The 25323-nt window shown below is 44.0% G+C and overlaps 1 protein-coding gene across 3 annotated transcripts in view; it reads right to left on the bottom strand.

Annotated features, from left to right (window-relative positions):
* Positions 1 to 25323, bottom strand: part of FYN (FYN proto-oncogene, Src family tyrosine kinase) — a 208261-nt gene that overhangs the window by 162895 nt on the left and 20043 nt on the right. For all 3 annotated transcript variants that reach the window (XM_060030071.1, XM_060030067.1, XM_060030065.1), the window contains exon 2: positions 19345 to 19384. The gene's annotated coding sequence lies outside the window, so the exon portion shown is untranslated. The remainder of the gene's footprint in view (positions 1 to 19344; positions 19385 to 25323) is intronic.

Below are 25323 nucleotides of genomic sequence, written 5' to 3'. Positions count from 1 at the left end.
AACATCTTATGCCTGAGAATTAATCTGGTCCCGAAAATCGCTCAGGACTTCACCCTACACACCAAGTGCAAAGAAGATATGCCTGGTATCAGATAAATGATGGCATGGCCCTAGGAGCACTGCTGGCTTGCTGAATACAAACTGACATTACAATCCATGTCGTGATGATGTTAAACAACAATGATACAAGTTTATGTAGCTTCTCCCTTGAGATATGATAAGGGCTACAAAACAAAGTCCACTCCCCTGGGACTGTCTGGGACTGTTGGCACCCATTACCCTCAAGTTCCCCCCTCCAAAGACAGCACCAACTGACTGATCTTTGTTAAATGTATTGCTAAGTGTTTCATGTTTTTCTGCGCTTATTATACACAAAATTGTTTCTTTAGCTTCATTTTCTACCTATTAGCTATAGAAATAGAATTGATTTTTGTATATTGACCTTGTATCCTGTGACTTTACTAAGTTCAATTATTAGTTCTTTCTAGTAGCAGTTGTATGTATTCCTTAGAATTTGTCTATATAAACTGCCATGTTGCCTACAAATAAAGACAACTTTACTTCTTCCCATCCAATCTCTATGCCTTTTATTTCTTGTCCTTACTCTCTTCTCTTTCTTAAAGAGCTACAACCGCCTGTAGGAAGTTCCTGCCGAGGCACTCTGCTTTGCCTTATGTCATTTTGGGCCCTTGTAGGGCCATGGAGATTGGGACACAGAGAACTGTGGCCTTGGGCAAAAAGACCCTGATCCTATCAAGCCATCTGCAGAAGACAAGGGGGCCTGATTCAGAGCCTCAAACTTTAAGGGACAAGAATTTAGAGTTGATTTTCTCTGGTTTAATTACTTGTATCTCTCAAGATGTTGACACATTAAAAAAAAAAAGAAATACTCTAATAAATTACTGAATCTTTGGGATTTTGAGCTAGTTGGGCCCTTGGAGATTAAACCTCTCCTTATACAACAAAAGTGAGGCTCAGCCTGTCCAGTGACTTGCTACAGAGCAGCAGGAGGCAGAGGGCAGGTCTGCTGTTCTGGACAGGACGTGAACTGAGAGTTCAGAGACCTGGATTCTAGTCTTGAGTAGGTCAGGAATGTACTCTGCCCTAACAGACTGTAAGTCTAAGAGTCTAGGGGAGAGCTCAGATACTCTGAGTCTTGGTCCAAGTAGGTGGGATGACTTGGGACCATGTGAATATGGGCATCTTTTTTTTGAACCCTGGGCAAGATTACATTTTCCACTGCATAGCCAATCTGCAGCTGGATATTACCATTAAGAAATGGATTTTCCAAACCAGACAAGGATGTCACAAAGAAAGAAAACTACAGGCCAATATCACTGATGAACATAGATGCAAAGATCCTCAACAAAATACTAGCAAACAGAATCCAACAGCACATTAAACGGATCATACACCATGATCAAGTGGGGTTTATTCCAGGAATGCAAGGATTCTTCAATATACGCAAATCAATCAACGTGATACACCATATTAACAAATTGAAGGAGAAAAACCATATGATCATCTCAATAGATGCAGAGAAAGCTTTCGACAAAATTCAACACCCATTTATGATAAAAACCCTGCAGAAAGTAGGCATAGAGGGAACTTTCCTCAACATAATAAAGGCCATATATGACAAACCCACAGCCAACATCATCCTCAATGGTGAAAAACTGAAAGCATTTCCACTAAGATCAGGAACAAGACAAGGTTGCCCACTCTCACCACTCTTATTCAACATAGTTTTGGAAGTTTTAGCCACAGCAATCAGAGAAGAAAAGGAAATAAAAGGAATCCAAATCGGAAAAGAAGAAGTAAAGCTGTCACTCTTTGCAGATGACATGATACTATACATAGAGAATCCTAAAGATGCTACCAGAAAACTACTAGAGCTAATCAATGAATTTGGTAAAGTAGCAGGATACAAAATTAATGCACAGAAATCTCTGGCATTCCTATACACTAAGGATGAAAAATCTGAAAGTGAAATCAAGAAAACACTCCCATTTACCATTGCAACAAAAAGAATAAAATACCTAGGAATAAACCTACCTAAGGAATCAAAAGACCTGTATGCAGAAAATTATGAGACACTGATGAAAGAAATTAAAGATGATACAAACAGGTGGAGAGATATACCATGTTCTTGGATTGGAAGAATCAACATTGTGAAAATGACTCTACTCCCCAAAGCAATCTACAGATTCAATGCAATCCCTATGAAACTACCAATGGCATTTTTTACAGAACTAGAACAAAAAATTTCACAATTTGTATGGAAACACAAAAGACCCCGAATAGCCAAAGCAATCTTGAGAACGAAAAATGGAGCTGGAGGAATCAGGCTTCCTGACTTCAGACTATACTACAAAGCTACAGTAATCAAGACAGTATGGTACTGGCACAAAAACAGAAATATAGATCAATGGAACAGGATAGAAAGCCCAGAGATAAACCCACGCACATATGGTCACCTTATCTTTGACAAAGGAGGCAGAAATGTACAGTGGAGAAAGGACAGCCTATTCAATAAGTGGTGCTGGGAAAACTGGACAGCTACATGTAAAAGTATGAGATTAGATCACTCTCTAACACCATACACAAAAATAAGCTCAAAATGGATTAAAGACCTAAATGTAAGGCCAGAAACTATCAAACTCTTAGAGGAAAACATAGGCAGAACACTCTATGACATCAATCACAGCAAGGTCCTTTTTGACCCACCTCCTAGAGAAATGGAAATAAAAACAAAAGTAAACAAATGGGACCTAATGAAACTTAAAAGCTTTTGCGCAGCAAAGGAAACCATAAAGAAGACCAAAAGACAACCCTCAGAATGGGAGAAAATATTTGCAAATGAAGCAACTGACAAAGGATTAACCTCCAAAATTTATAAGCAGCTCATGCAGCTTAATAACAAAAAAACAAACAACCCAATCCAAAAATGGGCAGAAGACCTAAATAGACATTTCTCCAAAGAAGATATACAGACTGCCAACAAACACATGAAAGAATGCTCAACATCACTAATCATTAGAGAAATGCAAATCAAAACTACAATGAGATATCATCTCACACCAGTCAGAATGGCCATCATCAAAAAATCTAGAAACAATAAATGCTGGAGAGGGTGTGGAGAAAAGGGAACCCTCTTACACTGTTGGTGGGAATGTAAATTGATACAGCCACTGTGGAGAACAGTATGGAGGTTCCTTAAAAAGCTACAAATAGAACTACCATATGACCCAGCAATCCCACTACTGGGCATATACCCTGAGAAAACCATAATTCAAAAAGAGTCATGTACCAAAATGTTCACTGCAGCTCTATTTACAATAGCCCAGAGATGGAAACAACCTAAGTGTCCATGATCGGACGAATGGATAAAGAAGATGTGGCACATATATACAATGGAATATTACTCAGCCATAAAAAGAGACGAAATTGAGCTATTTGTAATGAGGTGGATAGACCTAGAGTCTGTCATACAGAGTGAAGTAAGTCAGAAAGAGAGAGACAAATACCGTATGCTAACACATATATATGGAATTTAAGGGAAAAAAATGTCATGAAAAACCTAGGGGTGAAACAGGAATAAAGACACAGACTTACTAGAGAATGGACTTGAGGCTATGGGGAGGGGGAAGGGTAAACGGTGACAAAGCGAGAGAGAGGCATGGACATATATACACTACCAAACGTAAGGTAGATAGCTAGTGGGAAGCAGCCGCATAGCACAGGGAGATCAGCTCGGTGCTTTGTGACCGCCTGGAGGGGTGGGATAGGGAGGGTGGGAGGGAGGGAGGGAGACGCAAGAGGGAAGAGATATGGGAACATATGTATATATATAACTGATTCATTTTGTTGTGAAGCTGAAACTAACATACCATTGTAAAGTAATTATACTCCAATAAAGATGTTTAAAAAAAAAAAAAAAAGAAATGGATTTTCCTCTCCCTGCTCCCAGTAAACTTACTCTGAAATAAGTTAGAAACTACAGTCTCATAGAGCGTCTCGGGCCCCTGTTTACATCAACTGCTGAACATGATCATCTCATATAATCACAAAGTCTAAAAAGCTCCGTTTAACGTCTTAAGAGCTCACACACAGCCCCCAGCGATCCTGGCTGAATTCTTCTCATACATATTTTTCGTACCTGTCTCTTAGAAGAACCTGGCAGAGCTAAGAAAATCACCAGCCTGTTTAGCAAGCAAAGAGCATGTTTCCTCCTCACTAGCAGAGGGACATTAACAAGGATGTCCTCAAATTAGCAAGCATATTTCTGTCAATCAAATACATGTATTTGAACAGCTGAAATTCTAGGACTTTAGAAGGTCCAGTTCTTCAAATTTCCCCTCTTGTCACAAAAAGCATTCTTACTCATCAATCACTTCTCTAAAATAACCATCAGTTGTCACTGCTAAAAGAGAAGTTCCAAGAGGTCAAAAGTACTTACTGAGATCAGAGTGAGGCCCCAACTAGACAAAATAGAAACCAGACAATAAAAGACCATCAGTCATAGCTGTTGGGTGTGTGTGGGCAAAGCTTGTTTCACCAAAAAAGGGGAAGCTGGGAGGAACCACCTTACTAGCTACTTGCACAGAGCGTCTTAGGAATATCACCCCATTTGACTGATAACCCTACAGAGGTAAAAATAACATCTTTAGCTCCCGAGGAACCCAGTTAAGTAGCTTGACCAAGGCCAAACGGCTGGTTAACAGTACAGTGGCAATTTGAATCCAGATTGATCTCTCCTTCCATCCTTTTGATTAATTTTATTATAAAAGTAATATAACCACACTGAGAAGAAAATCCCTATAATCTCATTACCCAAATACAACAACTAGCATTTTGGTATAATTTTTGTAGGCTTTTCCCACCCATGCATTTTGCTTTCAAAATTAGGATTATATTCCACAGACAATTTGGTATTCTGCTTTTTTTCTACTTAACGAACTAAACATTTGTCCAACTTATTTAGCAATTTTTATAATCATTTTAACTAATATGTAATGTTCCACTGAGTAGACGTGTTATAGTTTATATGAGACCTCAATTGTGAAAAACTGAGGTTCTTTTATATTTTTTGGCAAAGCACAAGTGTTACTTTCAGCATACCACGCTGCTTTCCCAAATGTGTAATGTCACCATCAAAAGATAATACTAATCAACGGATGATGAAAAACTATGATTAAAATATTCTGAAAACGCCACCATACTGAGCTCTTTGGCCTGGAATCAAATAAATTGGATGAATGCTATTAATGAAGGGTGGGTGACCCAAAAATAACAAGTTAAAAAAAGCTGTCCTTCTGAGACTCCAGAGAACACGTGCTCTTAATGGTTTAATGCTCTACTTTCAGTTTCATAGGAATGCCAACAAAAGACATTATCCTCACTCAAATCTAGATTTGGAAGAACGGAAATTCTTTGAAAAGAGAACAGATGCTATCAGCTTGACATATAACAATGGTCAGGATTTACAAATAAGGCCAAAATACTCACCTAGGAACGGGTCATATTTCACAGTTAATTTGCTTTTCAATATGCCACAGACCCATATTTCTCAGGTCAAGTGAACGAGCCACCAGAGATCAGCTCTGAGTTCTCATCTGAGGTCAAAGAAATAGCGCCGACAACCCCTGTGCCAGTTTACTGAACTCCGAAAATACAAAGCATGGCTGTCAGAAAAACCTCCTGTGTTTGGAGAAAGTAATCTCCGAAACATTTGTGTGCCTCTGTGTGGATATGTTTTGAAAGCTTTACTAGAATCCATGACACCCTCAGTTTGATGTGGAAACAGACACTTAAATGGCTGGCAGCGTCTATTTGCTCCCCAGACAGAGAACTAAAGGTTCTTGCTGGTCGGGGAAAACTGAGTGAAAATGGAGAGGACTGGGTTTTTCATTCCTACAGAGATGGAACCTGTTCCCTAATGACAATGTGACTACAGTCCATGCAAGATAACCTTTCACCCTTCCCACAACGGTTGTTTTGAATCTAAACATCCTCTTCATAACCCCAGCTGTCTCTACCCCACACTTTGATGGGGAGTTGTACTTCATCAAACCCTAACGACATCCTTTGACGTGCCAATATTTAGCTAATCCTGCATTTCATCTTCCCTTCAGACTTCCCCTTCTCTTAAAAGTTAATCTGTATACTCACGGGAATGTCCAATGGAAAGTCCAAGTATAACTACTTTGGAAAACAATTTGGTATCACCCAGTAAAGCTGAAGAGGCACGTACTCTAAGACCCAGAAATTCTTCTCTTAGGCACCTATCCTAGAGAAACTGCTTGCAGCAGGACACACATAAAAGAATGCTCATAGCAGAACTGTTTACAATAGGACAAAATTGGAAATGACCCACATGTCCATCAGGAGGAGACTGCATAAATAAATTGTGGTGTATTCATACACTGCAAGACCACACAGAGGTGAAGAGAAATGAATTTCATGCATGTTACTTCATGCGTCAGTAGGGATGAATCTTAAAAAATAAATACCAATTGAAAAAAGCAAATGGTACAAGAATACCATTTATACATAGCCCCGAGGCAAACAAAACTTAATAATAGATCGCTTAGGGAAACACACTTACACAGAAAAGCCAGGAAATGACAAACACAAAAATTCAAAACAGTGTTTCCTTTGAAGGGGAGCGGTGTGGCCAAGGAGGAACACACAGGGGCTTCCACAGCACTGTGATCCTCTAGTTCTTAAGCTGTAAGATGGGTACACGGGTGGTTGTATTCCTCTCTCTCCACCGCCCTCTCCATGCAGGTATATATGTATGAATCTGACACACTACACACTCCTTTGAATGTATATATATTCCTGTGCATACACCACCACCATAATTTTTCATGTGGCCCTGCACCTGGACCCACCTCCCTGGCGCTCTGACCCTCTACGGAGCCCTCAGCGTGGACCTTGGCCTTAGACTGCTTGCTCCGACTGACTCCCTGCTCCACTCAAAATGACAGCCACTGAAGACCCAACATGAAGGTCTGCGCTCCCCACACAGACTCACCTGGAGCACTTATCCAGACCACCGTGGATGGGAAGGTAAACTCTGCGGTGACTTCTCCCTTAGAACGTGGTGCCAACCGCGTTGCAAGGGGACCTGAAATGCCACTCAGAGTGCACCGGCCTTTTGCTAAGTCACGGCGAGGAGCTGTAGGCGGCAGTGCTGGCCCGGATCTCCCATGCCCGACCCAACCACAGGGTCTCCTGCTGCTCCTGAGAAGCTTGTCAAGTTTACTCCATCACATGACTGCTGCCCAGCCTGACTTCCCCAACTACTCTTTCCTCAGTCCTGTAAAATGATCTCAAGTCACCCATCTCTCAGACACCCGGGCTTCCAAACTTGGCGTAATTCTTCATCCTTTTTTCTCCTCTTTTACCAGTAAAGTCTGAGATTACTTTTTGCTCTAACCTTAGACTCTCCCAGGAGTCTTGATCTTGGTACCACGGCCTTAATTTAGACAAAATAAGAGTTCTTATTGGATTTATTCTATTTCAGGAATGTTTATTCTAAAAGCTTCGATTTCCTACTCAAAAATGAAAACTGATAAAGAAATTCTTTCAAAAGCAATCAGATTTGGCAAATAGTTTTTTGAACTTCAGTTTGTCTCCCCTATTTGGTAGACTTCTTGTGGAAAAAATATATAAATTGTAGCCACTGTCCTGGAGATCTGAATCTAGTTAATTTGATTTTCTTCAAAAATGTTTCATACCATCTGCATCTTAACATGGAAACAGAACAGCACAGCCCCATTTAAACTTTAATGGGTCTATTTTCATTTGATCACAGAAGCCATAATAAAGAACGAATATGAAAAACAAATGACAAGTAAGGAAAGGTTTGTGCAAAGAGGTGGTAAGATACTGTGAAGCAACTCTACACTCAGCCCTGGTGAGAGCATGATGCCGGATCACAGCGAGGGGGCCGGGCTAGGTGGATGGCTTTAACAGAGAACTCAGACAGCGTTCGGCTATAAGCAGAGAAACTGAAAGACACATCTGAAATACCAGGCCAGGGAAGGTAATTCCAAAGTCAGAGGTGACAAGAACCTGAGTCAGAAACATGGTCATGGGAAAACAAAGTAAAAAAGGAGGGCCCTTGGAGGAAGGCATCCAAGTTGGTCAATTCCTTCAATTTGAGTGAAGAAAGCGCTCAATGATCATGGGGCCAGGGGATATGGTGATAAAAGAGAAAATGCAAAAATCTGTCATTCACCATCTCAAATTTGAGCCGAAATACAGCAATGGATGTTCATGGGTAAAGCATCAGTGAAATGATAGCTGCTTAGAATTCACATGCAAACAGGCCTATGGCATGTGCTGATCTGGGCTCTACCCCACCACCCCCTGAAAGAAAATAAAAAACAATTTCTATATTTCCAACAAAAAGGAAGCGCTTTTAATTGCACTTCTTGGTATTTACCCAAAGGAGATGAAACTTACGTCCACACAAAAACCTGTACACAGATGTGCATAGTAGCTTTTTCATAACTGCCAAAACTTGGAAGCAACCAAGATGTCCTTCAGGAGGTGAATGAATGAATAAACTGTAGTGCATCCAGACAATGAAATATGATTCAGCTCTAAGAAGAAATGAACTATCAAGCCATTAAAAGATATGGAGACAATTTAAATGTGCATCACTAACTGAGAAAGCTGCATGCTCTGTGATTCCAACTATATGACATTCTGGAAAAGACAGAACTATAGAGACAGTAAAGAGATCACTGGATGCTAGATGTTAGGGATGAGAGAAGGATGAATAGGAAGAGCACAGAGTATTTTTAGGGGAGTGAAAATATTCTGTATGATACTATAATGGCGGATATATGTCATTATACACTTGTCCAAACCCACAGAATGTACAACACCAGGAGTGAATCCTAATGTAAACTGTGGACTCTGGGTGATAAAGATGTGTCAGTGTAGGTTCATCATCTGTAACAAATAGTCCATCTGGTGGGGGATGGTAATAACTGGGGAGGCGATGCATGTACGGGGGCAGAGAGTGTATGAGAAATCTCTGTACCTTCCCCTCAATTTTTCTGTGGACCTCAAACTGCTCTAAAAAGATAAAGTCTATTTGAAAAGAAACCACCAAAACTTGAAAACAAAAAACAAACAAGTGCTTTTCCTGCCTTGACACATCTTCCTCTGTAGGGTCTGAAATGATTGTTTCTGAAGCTTCTTACTTTTTCCTTCAAAAACATTACAGTTGAGCTTTGAAGAGCACAGAGAGGGGAAGTTAGGGGCACCGACCCTCTGTGCGGTCAAAAATCTACGTATAACTTTATGGTCGGCCCTCCTCTGCATCCGTGGATTCAACTGACTGCAGATTGTGCAGTGCCGTAATATTTATTGAAAAAACTCTGCATGTAAGTGGATCATTGCCATTTCAAACCCGTGTTATTCAAGGGCCAACTGCATCTAGTGTCTTCTTGTTGTTGTATTTACCATCTAGAAAACAATGAAGCCTGATTATATTTTTCTCTGGGCCACTGTAAAAATAGAATAAAGAAAAATTATTTGGCTAGTAGCCAATATTTATTAATATCAAATATGAGAAAATACAGTAAATATTATGGCAGCTGTCAGAAGTTTTTAGTTCTACCAGTTCACGGGCCATATACAAAAAAAGCACTCCTGACATGATATGCCAATGAGGACTCCCCCATACCTAAAACTTCACTAAGGATCACTGTAACAGCTTCTAAACTGCATGAACAGGTTTTATAAGTCACTTCATTTTCACTACCAAAGGGCTGTTCAAGGGCTGCCCCCATTAACAAATTCACTTTTTTTTTGCAATAAGTTTCCCGCTGATGCATGGGTCAAGCTCTCTGGTAAAGGAAAAAAACGTTTCCCTCCATCTGGTAACAGTATAATAGGCAAAGTGGCAGTTACTTTGTTTTTTAAACTACTGTTTCCACCATCACCAGTCTAGAAGGACCAGCTTTCAGAATATTCTTCTAAAGATGGACAAAATCTCCCCCCCCCCCACAAGTTACATTTGTTTGTTTTAAATTACTGTAGCATTAAATCTTGACGGAGAGCAGAAGATAAAATCATGCTGTGGAAAGGAACCTTCCCCTGGCCCACTCTCCTAGCTGGTCTATGAGTCTACTGCACAGCACACCCGGGCGTGAGTCGATCCTTGGCCAGTATTGCCCAAAGAAATGCGGACAACAAACAGAAGGCGTAAATTATGACAACACCCTCCCTTCATCAGCATCTCTTCATCGGACTCCCACTGGGACCCTCTGGCATCTGCAACGATTTCACAGCCCCCTGTGCCTCCCCCTCAGACACTCACTGCAGTTGCAAATTGACACGTCACGATGAGCTGTTTCCCCCCCAGTCCCCACCACACAGCTCTTCAGAGGCACAGTCAGGACTTACTCAAGCCCCTGGGCCCACACCCGCTTCACACTGCCTGTGCTCGGCCCTGGAGCCATCTCGCTTTCTCCCGGCAGCCTCATGGGAAGGACTACGCAGACGCATGCATCGTTTCATGCCTTCTTCTCTTAACAGAAACGATCCACTTCCTTTCCTTCACTTTACGCCCTGCCTGTATTCAGTAGTGGCACATTTCACAGCTTCGTGAACACCCCCATGGCTTCCGAGAAGCTGCCGTGTTCACCTGCTGCTGCTCAGTGGGGAATGCTCTCCTCAGACCACGCGTAACGCGCAAAGGAGGATCAGTCTTCAGTGGCGGCGAACTCTTAAAACAAAGATCAGGACTCCACATCTGAGTACGGGGTTCTAGTCCCTCCTTCAGAATCGCCCACGAGCCGATGCCCCGGGGGTGCTACAGAAAGTGGGGCTCAGGACTGAAACCCACCGACATCAGTGAGAGCAAACCGGTACCTCTGCCCTCAAAGCAGTGAATAACGAAGTACTCTACCAACTCTCCCTCCCCGTGGCACTGCCTCTAACTCAGGGCCCTTTCACGGGACTGTCAGAGTGATAAATTATAGACACAGAGCACCCTGATGCCAGCAAAGCTCGGGACAGTCACTCAAAACATAGCTGAGCAAGATGGGAAACCCCGGGCCAAGTGACAACTGGGTTTGGTGGACTCAGAGGTGACTGGATGGCCCTCCCGAGGGCACAAACATCACAGGGAGCAACACTGACGTGGAGGGAGGACCTTGTACAGGAGGACTTGGGAGGTTCATCACCTTTGGTTAAGATGTTTTCATCAAGATGTGCTTATGGAGATCACAAATAATTCTCAGCTGAAAGGGGGTAGTTAATTAATCGGAAGAAAGAACATACACCTAAAACTAACACAACATTGTAAATCAACTATACTCCAATAAAAATTTTTTAAAAAGTAAAGGAGCCAAGACAGAAAAAAGAAAGAACAGGGATTTTAAAGGATTTCAACAGGCTGAAATGGCCACTAGAACTGACCAAAACAACAACATAATCCCCCCAAGTTAAAAGATAAAACCCTGCTTTTGACTGTTAAAAGAAATCTATTGCATAAATGTAGGATGATGTCGGTACCTGCTCCATACCCTCCAATGTGCTCAGCTGGGACGACTCACCCTATTCATAAGCTCTGCTCTGACCCCAGGCTCTGGGTGGGAGAGGCTCCAGGCCACTGACATTCCAACTCCCATCAATGTTATGACTCTGACTTCAGACCTGAGGCTGCCTTTTACTCTTTGGGCTCAGTCTCCTGTCCTGGGCCCCACCCCTTTTCAGCAGTTGATCCGGTAATTCATTCTTGTGGACCCAACTCTTCTACAGCGTCCTGGCTGCGGTCTTGTCCCCATACACTAGCACTCCTCTTATCTGGCCCCTCGACCCGCTCGGCCAAACGATTCGGCTGCCAAACATCTGCCCATGTAGACTGCCACCTCTGGAAGGATTCCCCCGAGGCTATGCCTTCCCAGCTGTCCTAACTGCCTCCTGTCACAGCCTGCTGCCCTTATGTCCCCATGAGCGTACCCCAGGCCATGGATCTCTCTGTTCTCTGGACTCCCATCTGGATTACATTCTGATCCCCAGCTGATCCCACTCTGCTCCTGACACAAGCCCAGCTCTTTTACATGGCAGGGGCAAAGGAGACGGGTTTAAAGCAATTCATATTTTAAGGTCTTATGGATGTTTATTGAATGCAAGCTCAGTGCAAGCGGAAGGTGCCACAGAGAGGCTGAATGAGAGACGTGATCCTGGTCTGTACTGGTACCTCATTTAATGATGCAGAAAACACGTGCATCTCACAGGCCTGACAGTCTTAGGTGTAGAGTCCTTACTCTACACTGGCGGAGCCATCTCTGAAGTATTGTCCATGTCTGAGTGCCACGCTCTTAAAGAGACAGTGACAGGAAGGGAATGCATCCAGGAGAAAGTAACCAGAGTAACAGAATTCCTGACATGAGGTAACGTAAGCATATTTGGAAGAACCAGGGCTATTGGCCTAGGAAAGGAGGATTTGCAGGGATGGCATTTTCAGGTGAAGAGCTCTCACATGAAGAAAGACCTAAAGGCTTATATTACGAGAGACAGCTTGGAAATCTGCAGGAACACAGTGGGAGAGGGGCTGAAGCAGTAAGCACTGGTCCCACTCCACTCCTGACTCGGTGACCCTGCCTCTCTAACCTCAGTTTCCCCCTCAGACTGGAGGATCTGATTTCAAAGGCCCCTCCCGGCTCTCAGAGTCCATAATTCTTCACCCTGTACATTACCTGAGAAAGAAGACAGGCCTGGCCTGGCCTGCTTGGAGGCCTGGGAGACAAGGTCACTTCTTAGGTCTTCCAAGTGGCCCCTTCCAGGAAAATCAAATTCACTCAAGTAACTTGTAAAATATGTGGTAGCAGGCTTTATGTTTCAGGAAATGAAAAAGACAGAAATTCCCCAAGAGAAGGCTCGAGAGGCAGAAAAACATCTACCCCTCCCTAAGACAGTCACTTCCTAATCCCTGCAACCTGTGAATATTATCTTACATGGCATGCTGTGAGATGATAAAGTTAAGACCGTCCAGAGGAGAGCTGATCCTGGATTAGCTGGTGGGCTCTCAAAGCCATCACAGGTACCCTTACAAGAGGGATGCAGGGGGCGATGGGATAGAGATGCATGAGGAAGAAGGTAACGTGAAGGCAGAGGTAGGGATTGGAGAGATGTGGCCACAAGTCAAGGAGCACCTAGAGTCACCAAAGGCTGGAAGAGAGAGACAAGCAACCGATTCTGCCCCAAAGCCTCTGACGGGGATGCATTTCTGCTGACATCTTAACATTGGACTCTGACTCCGAAACCACAAGAGAATAAATCTCTGTTGTTTTAAGACACTGAGTTTGTGGTCATTTCTTAGGACAGCCACAGAAAACTAATATGGAAGGTTTTCTGCTTAAATAAAATGTTGTTATGGGCCCAAAGTGGGCAGTAATAGCCTCCTTTAAGGGAAAAGCTCGAATTTTTATGTGTCTTTATGGCCTATTCCATACTAGACTCAGAACAAGTGCAGCTGTGCTTTTAGAAGTGTTTGGGGCAGTGACAAAAGCATCTTTTAAGCCATTGTGCGTGCACATTTTACCAGCAATCTCTCCGTCACACACAAATTCAGCAGACGACAAATCTAAGCAGGGCAGACAACCAGAAGACTCCAACCTCCATCCAGCAGGCCTGGCTGCCGGGGAACAGATTATGCAGCATCTCATGGCAGAGATGGGAGGAGGAAGCCTCTGGAGTAGGAGGGAGCGAGTTTTTATTCTCTATTGTAATGTGGGCAGTGTCTCTCCCCACCCTCGCCTGGCAACATCCAGCTCTTGGAGAATGATGAATGCTACTGAGATGAGCAATATAATGACATGATCCCCCAGCCTAGGAACCAGCTGTGGAAAGAGAATGAGGGTCCCGCAGGCCTCCCCAGACTCCCACCACCACCACCTCTGTAAGTCACTCTCACGCTGTCACTGAGGGAACCACCAGGTGGCACCAGGTCAGGTTTCAGGAAATGGTTCCCCTTTTGAGTTTCTAATGTCTCCTTGATAAAAACATCATTACTATTTTAAAAGCCACAAATAAGGGAGAAAGTCCTTTTAAAATCAGGGAAGAGAAAATGAAAGGTACGTATAAAACTGACAGTTTGATGACAGAAGGCTGATGATGATTCATCTGTCTTCTGCTCAAGAGAACCTCAGTACAAGAGAACCTCCGTAGTGGAGTGGAAAGAGACCGAGACCTAGTTTAGATCTTCTGCTTCCTAGATTCAAGTCCTTGGGTAAATCATTTCATTTCTGTTGAGCTTCGTTTTCCTCACATGTAAACTAGGACAAGTGAATAAGATGACATGTGGTCTAAACAGTGGTTGGCCCACCTGAGTTCATTAATGTTTGAGGAAAGGATGAATTAACTGCTCTGCATCCAGGACTAGACAACGTAATATTGTTACCTGTAGTTCTTCCAACTGCCACGAGTATCTGCCTGGGTTTATAATATCTAGGAAGAGGGATCTTTTATTATCTTGGAAATTCAAACTGACAGAGGGCATGTTTTTTCTTCTTGGACAGCAGTGCTTAGTTTTACAAGCCAGAGATTTATGTAGAAGAAAGCTGGTCAGTTATTATGGGTGATGCATAACAACTATTTTTCATCCAGGACTAAAAATGTTTGCTCTTCAATCTAAAACAGAATTCTGTGCAAGTTCCTCGCTCCTACACACACACACTCCCCCACCCCCAACCCAAAGCCATTCCCTTTTCTAGAGCCCTAGTCACCAGGAAAGCAGTCTGTGTGAAGCCTGGCCCTTACTCAGTGAAACAGATGCTGGTCTTTCCCGATGCCCAGTCACCAGTAGAATGGGTCAGTATGTGTGTGAGGCTGGGGCAGGGGGTGTGGAGAATGGAAGCTCATTGGGGCTAAACCTGGCATCCCACAGGCCCCTAGGCATGGGTTTCAGAGGGCCTAAGGGACCCACAAGCACCTGCTGAGCCCTCCCCTCCATTCAGGAAGAGTGGCTTCTACTGACAACAGAGAGTTCTGCTTATGCTGTCCCTCCTCTTCACTCTCTCTCCTCCTCCTTAGAGCAAGCAGTGAGGTGATGCACCCAGCACCGACTCCCAACACGCTGCCCCTAGAGACACAGATGCATGCCTTCCCAGTGACCAGCACGCTCAAGCCTTCGGACATTCCGTATAAGCCCTGCTGATCCTCTGACCCCTGGAAATTGTATTCCCCCAACTAAAGGAAAATATGAACTATTTTTTCCTCTTCCCAACCAGCTGTTAGGAATCACATACACATGACTTTAAAGCTCAGTGCCTAACGCAGTCTTGAATTTTGAACCCTTCACTGTTTAGAAAGAGGTGGGGTTTTTTTTCATAAGACTATTAGCTTCACAATAAGAATCTCAGATATTTTTTATCATTTCTCTTGGGACTTAGTAAAACAAAAGAAAGACTGAAAAATGGAGTAACTTCTATGTACATTTACATGCAGACTAACACATTTCAAGGAATTCACTGAGAGAAAGGAAACAACTCTAAAGCAGGAGGTAATTTTTTAATTTACTTTTCTTTCTGAATGACAATTTTAGTGGAGGTGGCCTCCGTGTCTATCAAACAGACAGTAGTATTTTAGCCATATTTGTGGCCTGAAGGCAGCTATCTAAGCCCTGTGAACAGCTGGAATAGCAGTACAGGAATTCTTGGTCTCACTGAAGCTACAGATATGACAAGGGTCTCTCTCGAGGCAGGCGCCAAAATACTTTAATCATGCTAGACAAAGGCCATGTAGGGTACACGAAAATCAAACCTGTCTCCTCAGAACTTGGAGAGTAGTTATGACCAAAGAGGTGTTATTTTAATCAAATTCATTTAAATCATGATTTAAATTACTAAATAAGATGACTCAATTTTATCAGCTTTTTATTTTAAAAAGTACATTTTTGAAAAAAAAAAGTACATTTTTGTTTTGCTGCCATAAAAATAAAAACTACATATTCTTTAAAATTCAGCTGAGGATGGGTTTCACTTTTAGAAGAAACATACATTTTATAGAAGTATAAAATACACTTTTATAAGAATATACACCTTATATATTTAAATCAGTTATTTAAGGAAACCATACTCGAAGTGTATCTCTCAATAATTCTAGAAGATTCTGTGAAAAAAACTGTTTAATGTTTCCTTTGTGTTCTTACTGCTCCTCCCTTGATAATCTTCAGACTTGCTTTGCTTGCCCAGATTACTTCATTCTTAAGAATTATCTGTTCGTTTGCCTGCTTGAAACTTTGCACTTTTGGGGAGAAAGCCAGGGAGTGATTGTCTTATCTCCGTAGAACGCTATTAACAAGCATGATTTCCACAGATAAAACCCATAGATGGAGAAGAGGAACATGATTTCTGGAGTACACAATAAGGTTTTTTACTTTCCTACCTACCAAGGTGGCTTTCATTGGGTCTCATTACCCCTCAATTTGGTCATGTAGCATTCAACATCTTAAGAGGGCCTACTAGGTGCAGGCTCTAGGCTTAACACATGAAGGATTCAGACCTGACAAAGCTTACATTCCAATAGGAAACAGATATTAGATGGCTATTGTACAAATAACTATACAACGATAGTTTTGAAGAAGTGCATGGTGGGAGAGCAACCCCATCCAGACTGGGAGTCAAGGAAGACCTCTCTAGAAAGTAATATTGATTTGTCATTACTTACTCATAAAACTTTTTCAAGAAAGGTAACACAAATATACTGTCTCAAATATTCTATCAATTCCAAGGTAAGACGGGGTATGAGAAAGAGAAGGCTCTGGACCAGACAGATATGACTAGAATCCTTGCTATTACTATGGTGCCTTGGGCAACTCATGATAAGGGACATGGTCTCCTCACATTATTGTTGTAACAGTTAAGTGTGACACATATAAAAAGCACTCAGTATGTAGTGGAAGTCCAATAAACCACAGACAATAATTAATAATTACAGAGTGTATGCTGATTTATCTTTGAGCTTTGGCATGTCAAAGCTAATTTTCCTTTCACAGTTCTGTCTTTACCAAAATGTTCGACTGAAAGAGAAAACCCGAAAATCTACTGGGAAAAAAACACACTCTGACATCAGTGATTTTTCTTCACTTGGGTTGGCTAACAGGCATCATTTACTTAAACAATGGAGGCGCACCCCGTACTAGATTCTTCCTGGCAGATATACATATAAATACAGGCAAAAAGAAGTTGGTATATCTGTACTCAACAGCATTCTCCGAGCATTAGAAAAAGATTTTGGAATTGGAGCTTTTGAATTAGAGCTTTTAAAATAGTGAACTCCCCTTGGGCGGTTAAGTGTCTTTCAGGTCATTAACTCCTTGTCTGAGAGGGTACAGGCAGAGCCCTTCAGAGAAGTCCAAACTCACGCAGCCCAAGAAGCATTTCCCACCCCCCACTTAGCTTCTTTTATTCTAACTTCCCTCAGTACTTACAAACATCCAACCCACATGACAGGGTCGGTCACATTCATTCCTCTGTTAGACACTCACTGCTGCCAGAGTAGTACCTGGAGGTACAACGGATCAGGCTCTGCCTGAAAGGAGCTCCCAGCCTGCGACGGGCTGTGGCCAACAGTCACTTTTCTTTTTTGATTCAAGGCTCAAGTCAGAAAACGAAAAAAATATGTTTTGTGTTTTTAAGTTAAAAAATGAAGACTTTTACTTGGTCCTGGAAAAGAGACCACTTTCCTGATGAGAAAAATGAGGCTCAGAAAGGAGAGTAGACTCGCCTAAGATCTTAGAGCATGTCAACAGCAGAGCCGAAGCAAGAATTTAATCCATTCCACTCGGGGCTCCCCACCCCATTTACCAAGCCCTCTGGTCTGCCCGGTCCTTGGAACTCAACAGACACGCTTCCCGCATGAGCTGGACCTCCCTACCTAGTGGCTGTGGGATTCACGCTGGGCTGCATGAGGCCAGGCAAGCCCTGCAGCCTGGAACCAGGCACTTCCTGGGTACCCCCGCCCCCAAGGCGTTCTGCTGTTCTGTGCTATACCACCCTGGGGTGGCTCCTGGCGCCCAGAGGCTCCTCCTGCTGGGGGCCTGGCCTGGCCCAAGAGGGCCACAGTACTCACCCCCATAGGGAAGTCTCTGCCGACCCCTGGCTTCCACGGCCAAAACCTAACCGATGGTGGTTCTACAAAGGCTCCCTTCTGCTGGCCCTGACTAGAGCCCTTTTATTTCCCAGTCCCCTTGGTTTGTATGAGCTGAAAAGGCCAGGACTGAGAGGAGATCGCTAGGGGGCTGCATGGGGTCAAAGGTGAGGGGTTGCTCATAATTGGTGTCGAGCAACGTTTCAGATAGTATACTTCCTCAACTTAAAACAAAGGTGCATTGTATGCAGACAGAATGGCTCCAGTTCAGGAGAAGAACCTCTCTCACACATAAATTCAAAATAAGAAATAACAACCAGGTCATTCTAGGATGATGAGGTGGCAGTCCCTGACTGGCCAGAGAACCAGTGAAAAATTACACCCAAGACGATGTGACTGGGCAATGGAGTCTGAGGCAGAAAGGGGTCCTATGGGTGGCTGGTGAGACCTGTGTAAGTACAGCCTTTCCTGGGAATCCAAGATGCCTGGGAGATGAGAGAAGCACAGGCAGAGAAGACTCGCCAGCATTCACAGAAAGAATGAAAACCCTGGTTCCTTCACACATCCCCTCCCTCCAGCAGCTTCTCTGGATGCCCAGCCCTCAGCCTGAGCTTCCAGAGCTCTTCTTGCACGGCTCTATCATATTGTGTAATCATTACCCGTGTATTATCCGTCACATTCATTTTTGTCTCAGCAGAGTCCAGCAAGGTGTCTAACACCCAGTGGGCAGCAACGTTAAGTGAATGAAAGCATGACCCGTTACACAGTGACTGCAATTCGAAGGTACAACTAGGGCAGCAGTAAGCAGCAGCCAACTGAGAGCAGAGGAAAAACCAACAATGAATGAACTACAGGGAAGCTCCCTTAACCAGAAGTCAGAGGGCTGCCCATCCCTCAGCAGCCCCTAAAGCAGCCACGGGACAGCTGTTCTGTTCTATTTCTGGGCTGGGGAGACATATCTTAGAGCTAAAACATATGTTCCCATAATTATCAAAATTGAGTGTTACAAATAAGGGAAGGAGGAAAGTAGCAGGTTCACCTAAGTGAGCTAAGACTTTCTATATCATATACCAGCTCCATCTCCAACTCAACCTCTCTCTTAGAAACCTATGGGCTCAGCGTCACAATTCCAAGTTCAAAGTGGACAAAATCCTGGGTCCCAGTGGAAAACCTTTCTAATTTACAAGGCACATGCTCTTAGTACAAAACTTGCCAACTTACTTTTTCCACGTCTAGATCAGCATCCTGCTTCTTCAAAAAACTGTAAAAGAAAAAAAAAAAAAAAAAAGACATCAGAAGAGAACCGAACACTCTTTGCCTGTAAACCACCCACAAAGCACCACCACAGAATTTTCATTTGCTGCAGACAATCAATTTGCCCACAATTTTTTTTTTCTTGTTCACACAATTGTTGTGAAGTCACACTTGCTACAAACACCTGCCTGCAACTGCAAAGACCTGGCCCCATACCACCAAAGGAAGCCAGCATGAGATCTTAACTTTTCAGAGCCAGGAAAAATAGGGATGGAGGTCTTGAGTGTGTACACACACACACACACACACACACCCCTTCTTCAGAGTGCCTACAAGTCATCCATAGCTGGGACACACTGAAAATGTGTCTCCAAGGTCTTGTTCAACTTACCTCTTGGCTTAAATCTCCCCTTTGTCCCCAGACCCTATCTGCTCCACTTCCCATCTGACTGTGGGTGAGCCTCACTGTCAAACAGCCTTCTTGGGATGGCCCTGTTTTCCCATTAGCTGGGGCTCCCCTCTCCAGGAGGCCTGCCAACCCACCAACCTGCACAACTTGTCCATGGAAATCTAGTCCCAAGATCACCTTAGAACCTTGTGTCAAGCCCCTGGCACAGCTGATGCTGCCTCTGACGGCACCCATGCCCGCTTCACATGAATCTTTAAAGTGCCAGGCGCAGGGTGGCAGACCTCCAGCTTGCTCATGCACTCTGCCTACAACCTGCCAATATTACGGTACCTCATTTATTATTTGTGATTTTAGCTGTTCGAACAAAGCTTCAGTTTTAATAAGGTGTCTAAAGAGAACAATAACAATGGTTGAATGGAATTACGTTGACAGCAGTATGTTAGGGCAGAAAGTAAAAGGTGTGAGAAATCTGGAAGAAAAAAAGCAGAAACAATTTTTCCTATCTTAGTAGAGACTCAAAGTTGTTTTCAGTATGATTCTTAGCATCTTTCTTCCTGGTCAATGGTTTAAAATACCCCCATCATAAATTACCATCCCTATCAAAACCACCACCCCGCCTCCCTACACACAAAAGAGAATTTTTGCACTGTTTGAAAGACTGTGTAATTAACAGTCACATCTTTGTTTCGTTTAATCAAAAATGACTCAGAATGAAGGGAAGAAAAAATGACCATGGGGAAGAGAATTAAAAACTCATATATTGTCTTCTGCAGAGGGGCATTCAAATCATGAACTCACTGCAGACACGCGAGAGGAGCAGCACGGAGGCTGGAGGGAGAGGACACGCTAACGAGCTCGCCACAGCCCGCACCTCAGCAACCCACAACCCCCACCTCTTCCTTGCTTCTGAGACATGCTGTCTTGTCCTACCAAACAGGCAATACATGCTTTTTCTTCTGGCTCACCCACTGGGGATCTAGACACCGTTGAGCTGTAAAAAAAAATAAAATAAAAAGGGAATTCCCTCTGCCCAGAAATTTCAACTGGCCTCCCTATAACCAGCAAAGAGTAAGTCAGTACTATGAGAACTTTTCACCAAAGGGAACATCTATACAGTAGAAGTCTGACTTCCACTCTTGAACCCTTTAGGAAGGCTGTCATTCTGATTTATAAAATGGAATGTTCTCATATGCAAGGTGAAAGATTCCTTCATCTGCCACAGAAAGAGCAGTTGGAGAATCGTTACCCTTTTCCAAAGTAGTGAGGAAACTTCGCCTCTCCCATGCACACAGCACAACTGCAGTCACAAAGGATACCCAGTTCAGCAACAGGCTCTGAAAGAACGAGCCTTCACTCCACGCTACCAAAAGGCAAACCGAAAAGCTGCTTGTAGCTGCTGGCTCACTACTACACGAGGAATCTTACCCATACGCACATATATGCGGCATCATCCAATTTCTTTTTCAGGCTTACTAAACAGATCGAGCTAATTAACAAAGACAATACATATACGTATCACCCTGCAGCCAGAGCCCAGAAGGATGTCACAGCATTAACCTCAAAGTCTCCCAGCAAGCGCACACGGCCTGAGATATTTTTAGGCGCCAGCTCCATTGTTTCAAAGAGGATATGGATGGATGAAATAGAATTGCCTGAAAGTAAAATTCACGTGGTAACCCATTTTGAATGAAGAGTGGCATTAGTTTTTAAAACCAGTTCTATCTTTCTTAAATAAAGGCTGTTTCTGAAAGGTCGAGAGTAAGTAAATTTTGGTCATCAAATGTTTAGGTGAAATAGAGGTAACATTTTATTTCAATGGCTCCTCTATTTAAAAACTTGACCAATTATTCTCCTACTTTATCTGTTTTCTAAACCTAGATTATTGCAATATCCAAGTTTTAAGATTCTAACACTTAAGTCAAGATAGACACCTCCCTCCCCATATGTGTGTATGTGTGTTTACAAATATATATATGCATATGTGTTTATACAGATATTTTAAATAGTTGACTATTTTGATATAAATGTATTCAGTGGTGGGCTTGTGGGCATTAGGGCATGTTCCATGCTTTTATTCTTCCTGCTGAAGTAGTGCTGATGTTTTGTTTGAGAACATGACTGAAGTGACCCAGATTCCCCACTGGAAAAGGCAGATCCAGAAATGCTGCAAATGTGTGACTGACTGCAGGAATGGAAGCCGAAGGACGAGGCCTGGACCCAGAACGAACCACTCCCCACTCTTCAGATCAGCTCAAGTCCTCCCTCATTGGCGGAATACACAAAGATTTTTATTTTTAGAGAAAACTCTAAGAACAACACTGAGAAACCCTCAGCTTTGAGCTCCCTCTTGATATAGCCATCCCCCTGCCTCCACTGCTCTCCTATTTCCACCTACACACCTTGCGATAGCACAGTGCTGGCAGAGAAATAACCAGGCCCGGCAAAGGGGCACTGGCCACATGTTCGGAGAACGGCAAGCGGCTTGGCAGTGCACGGGGGTGGCTGAGGACGGTGGAAGGCTGGTGGGAGAAAGGTGGGACATTAAGGCAGAGGCCAGGTGGTGAGAGACAGCATACACCAGCTCAGAAGTCAGGCAGTGAGGGGCACACGTCTGCACCCATCAGTATATCCTCAATCCGCTTCTATCCCAGGAAAGGGCAGAAAAATAGATCCAGCCCCCAGCATATTCCTGGCACTGGACTAAGCATCGTCATTCCAGTCTCACCCACCGTGCTGGGTAAGTAGAAACTTCTCCTAACTGGCCTTCAGGGCTCAGGACAGAATCACTTTCCTGCACCTGTTTCCCTTTGGTCCCACTTCTCTGAAGAACTGGATTTCATCTCCAGTGTGTTCCTACAGCACTTCATGCAGTACCTGTTTCCCTGCCTCTCCTGCTCGAACGCTGGCTCATCTGTGGCCAGGATGGCACTGAGTACAGCGCTTGCCGCATCACAGGCACTCAGGCCGCCTCTGCAGATGGAGGGGTGAAGGGTTGAGAGGGGCAGTGGCAGGGTGACTAATGAAAAACTGACCAGCAGAAATAAAGGAAATGAAACCACGCTGCATCAGGCTGCCCCGCTGCCTCCTGCACGTTCGAGCAGACTGGGTACTGGGGAAGGGGTGTAGAAACCCAGGGTGCACCCACATACCAGGCACACATACACACATAACCAGAAGACAACCTGTTCTTTAAATTTAGTCCTGTGTCTTTAGCTACAAATAAAGGACAAAGATCCAATCTGGAGATTCTGCTGTTATTATTATTTTTTTTTTTTTGCGGTACGCGTGCCTCTTACTGTTGTGGCCTCTCCCGTTGTGGGGCACAGGCTCCAGATGCGCAGGCTCAGCGGCCATGGCTCATGGGCCCAGCCTCTCCGCGGCATGCGGGATCTTCCCAGACCGGGGCACGAACCCGTGTCCCCTGCATCGGCAGGCGGACTCTCAACCACTGCGCCACCAGGGAAGCCCTGCTGTTATTTTTAATATTACCCAGTGTTTCCTTTCTACTTAAAAAAAAAAAAAGTTACTGGGAAACCATTCAATACATTAGAATCACTATGATTCAATACATTAGAATCATAATCACGTCTTGTATAAGGTGGAGATTTAAGGAAGGGCCATGATGAATCCAAGATTTAAATCATGGTCCAGGCTTCTGTTTGATTATTTTAAGAAATGGACGATTGAGAGAGAAATGAGGGATACTTTTCTCCTGCCACAGAGTCTCCTCTATTCCCAGTTCAACCCTTTTTACTACTTGCAAAAGACTTAAAATATTCATTGACCTGCCAAAAAACATCTGCACGTTACTAGACACGTCTCCACATATTCACGTCTGAATGGCTTCTTTCTGCTCCAACGATCACAGATCTATTCAATCAAAACTCAAGTGAGAACTCAGAGCTGTACGTGGTGTAATGTCAGTGGTGACTGAGGATAAAATGGCCATTTGATAGCAGCTTCCATAGCGAGCGTGTCAACAGGGACAGTGTTCCTTCGGTTATTCTTAACTTAGGATCCAAGGCACAAAAAAGACCAGGCAGGGCCAGACTCTGCCACAATTCCAAAGAAAGCTGAGACACATACAGAGTGCACACAGAAGCGCCTCAATGTTCTCTGGCGAAGGGGGGCGGGGGCTCCTGGCTCCCTGCCTGCAGCCCGGGAACAGGCACACTCTCACAGTGGGCACCCGGGGCCTCCACAGCTGCACACAGACACGCAGGGCACCACGATCTGCTGTGCGCCCCACAGCTGGGGCAGGCCCCGGGACGGGACCCAGCTCAAACAAGGCCTTCCGTTGTGGCGTATTCCTCGTGGCCCCGTTTCCCCAGGAAAAAATGTTTTTTCCTCTGGCCATTCATTCTGGCCCCAGACGAGCTCATTCTCCCGTGTCTTCCTGCACACGTGAACCTTCTAACAAGGTTCGAGATGGCAGCAAAGGTGTGAGATGGCAGCACCTGCCACTCTTCTCCCACCTTACCCACCCCTAGTAAGGGCACAAGGATACGTGCACGTTCAGAATGGTGAGGGGCACAGGGCAGTGAAGAGCCTGGGAAAAAGTCGATGCCACGTCCAAAGGCATCTTCAGCACCCTGACATCAAGGGGACCCCGGAGGAATTCAAAGGAAAGGGGCTAGTCTTGGGGAGGACAGCAAAGGTGGCTGGAGAACACCCTTGAGTCTCCCACATAAGGAAGACATCATGGGCCTTGGCCAATGTCGGATACACTTTGTTCTACTACCTCATTCTTATTTCTTTTGTATAAATATTCACTCACCTCACTGAAAATCTGCAAACTCTGGGACCCCTGTGATGACGGAGCTTTCACCTCCGGCCAGTGTTTCTACACACATATAAAAGTTACCCCTAGTGGAGCGCTGCCATCCTGCCTGTCACAACCGACAGCACACATAACCTTCTGAGAGAAACAAACAGGAGGGGGAGGCACCTCAAGTATGAACAATGTACCCAGTACAATTAACTGCAGCGTCTACTGCAAGCAGTAAGGCACAAGCGTAGGCTCTACCACCCAATGATCCCTCTCACCACTACGAATTACGCTCCAAAACACAGAATTTTGGTCCACAGCCAGGGAGGAAGCAGTTGGCTTGGAAACCAAGTTCTGTCCTAGCTCTGCTGTTTATTTGCTCTGCGATTGGGCAAAGGGAGAGGGTACACCAACAGTCACATATTAAACAACCCACAGGGGCCGGGCAGGTAAAAGAAATGAATGGAGCAGGTGAGACGGGGCTGGGGTGAGCTGAAGTGCCCTGCCCCATCCCAAGAGGACAGCTGCAGCACTGCCTTGGGAGGGCTGTTATCATGAGGGAAGGCAGGCTCAGTTTTGCCAGACCTTCCAATTTTTTGTTTTCTTTCAAGAGAAGCTGGAAATCTCAGTTTTTATACAAAAGTGCCCAACTTTTAAATGTTGGTTTAAATTTTTAAAATGCACCATGTGGTCCAACAAAACATAAATGAGGGTATCGTACAGCCCATAGACTGGTTTGCTATCTTTGTAAGTCATAAGAGCTATCCCT

The sequence above is a fragment of the Delphinus delphis genome, chromosome 14, assembly GCF_949987515.2.
Source record: "Delphinus delphis chromosome 14, mDelDel1.2, whole genome shotgun sequence".
NCBI lineage: Eukaryota > Metazoa > Chordata > Mammalia > Artiodactyla > Delphinidae > Delphinus > Delphinus delphis.
Note: the sequence above shows the minus strand (reverse complement) of the source record. Positions and strands in the feature narration are given on the sequence as shown.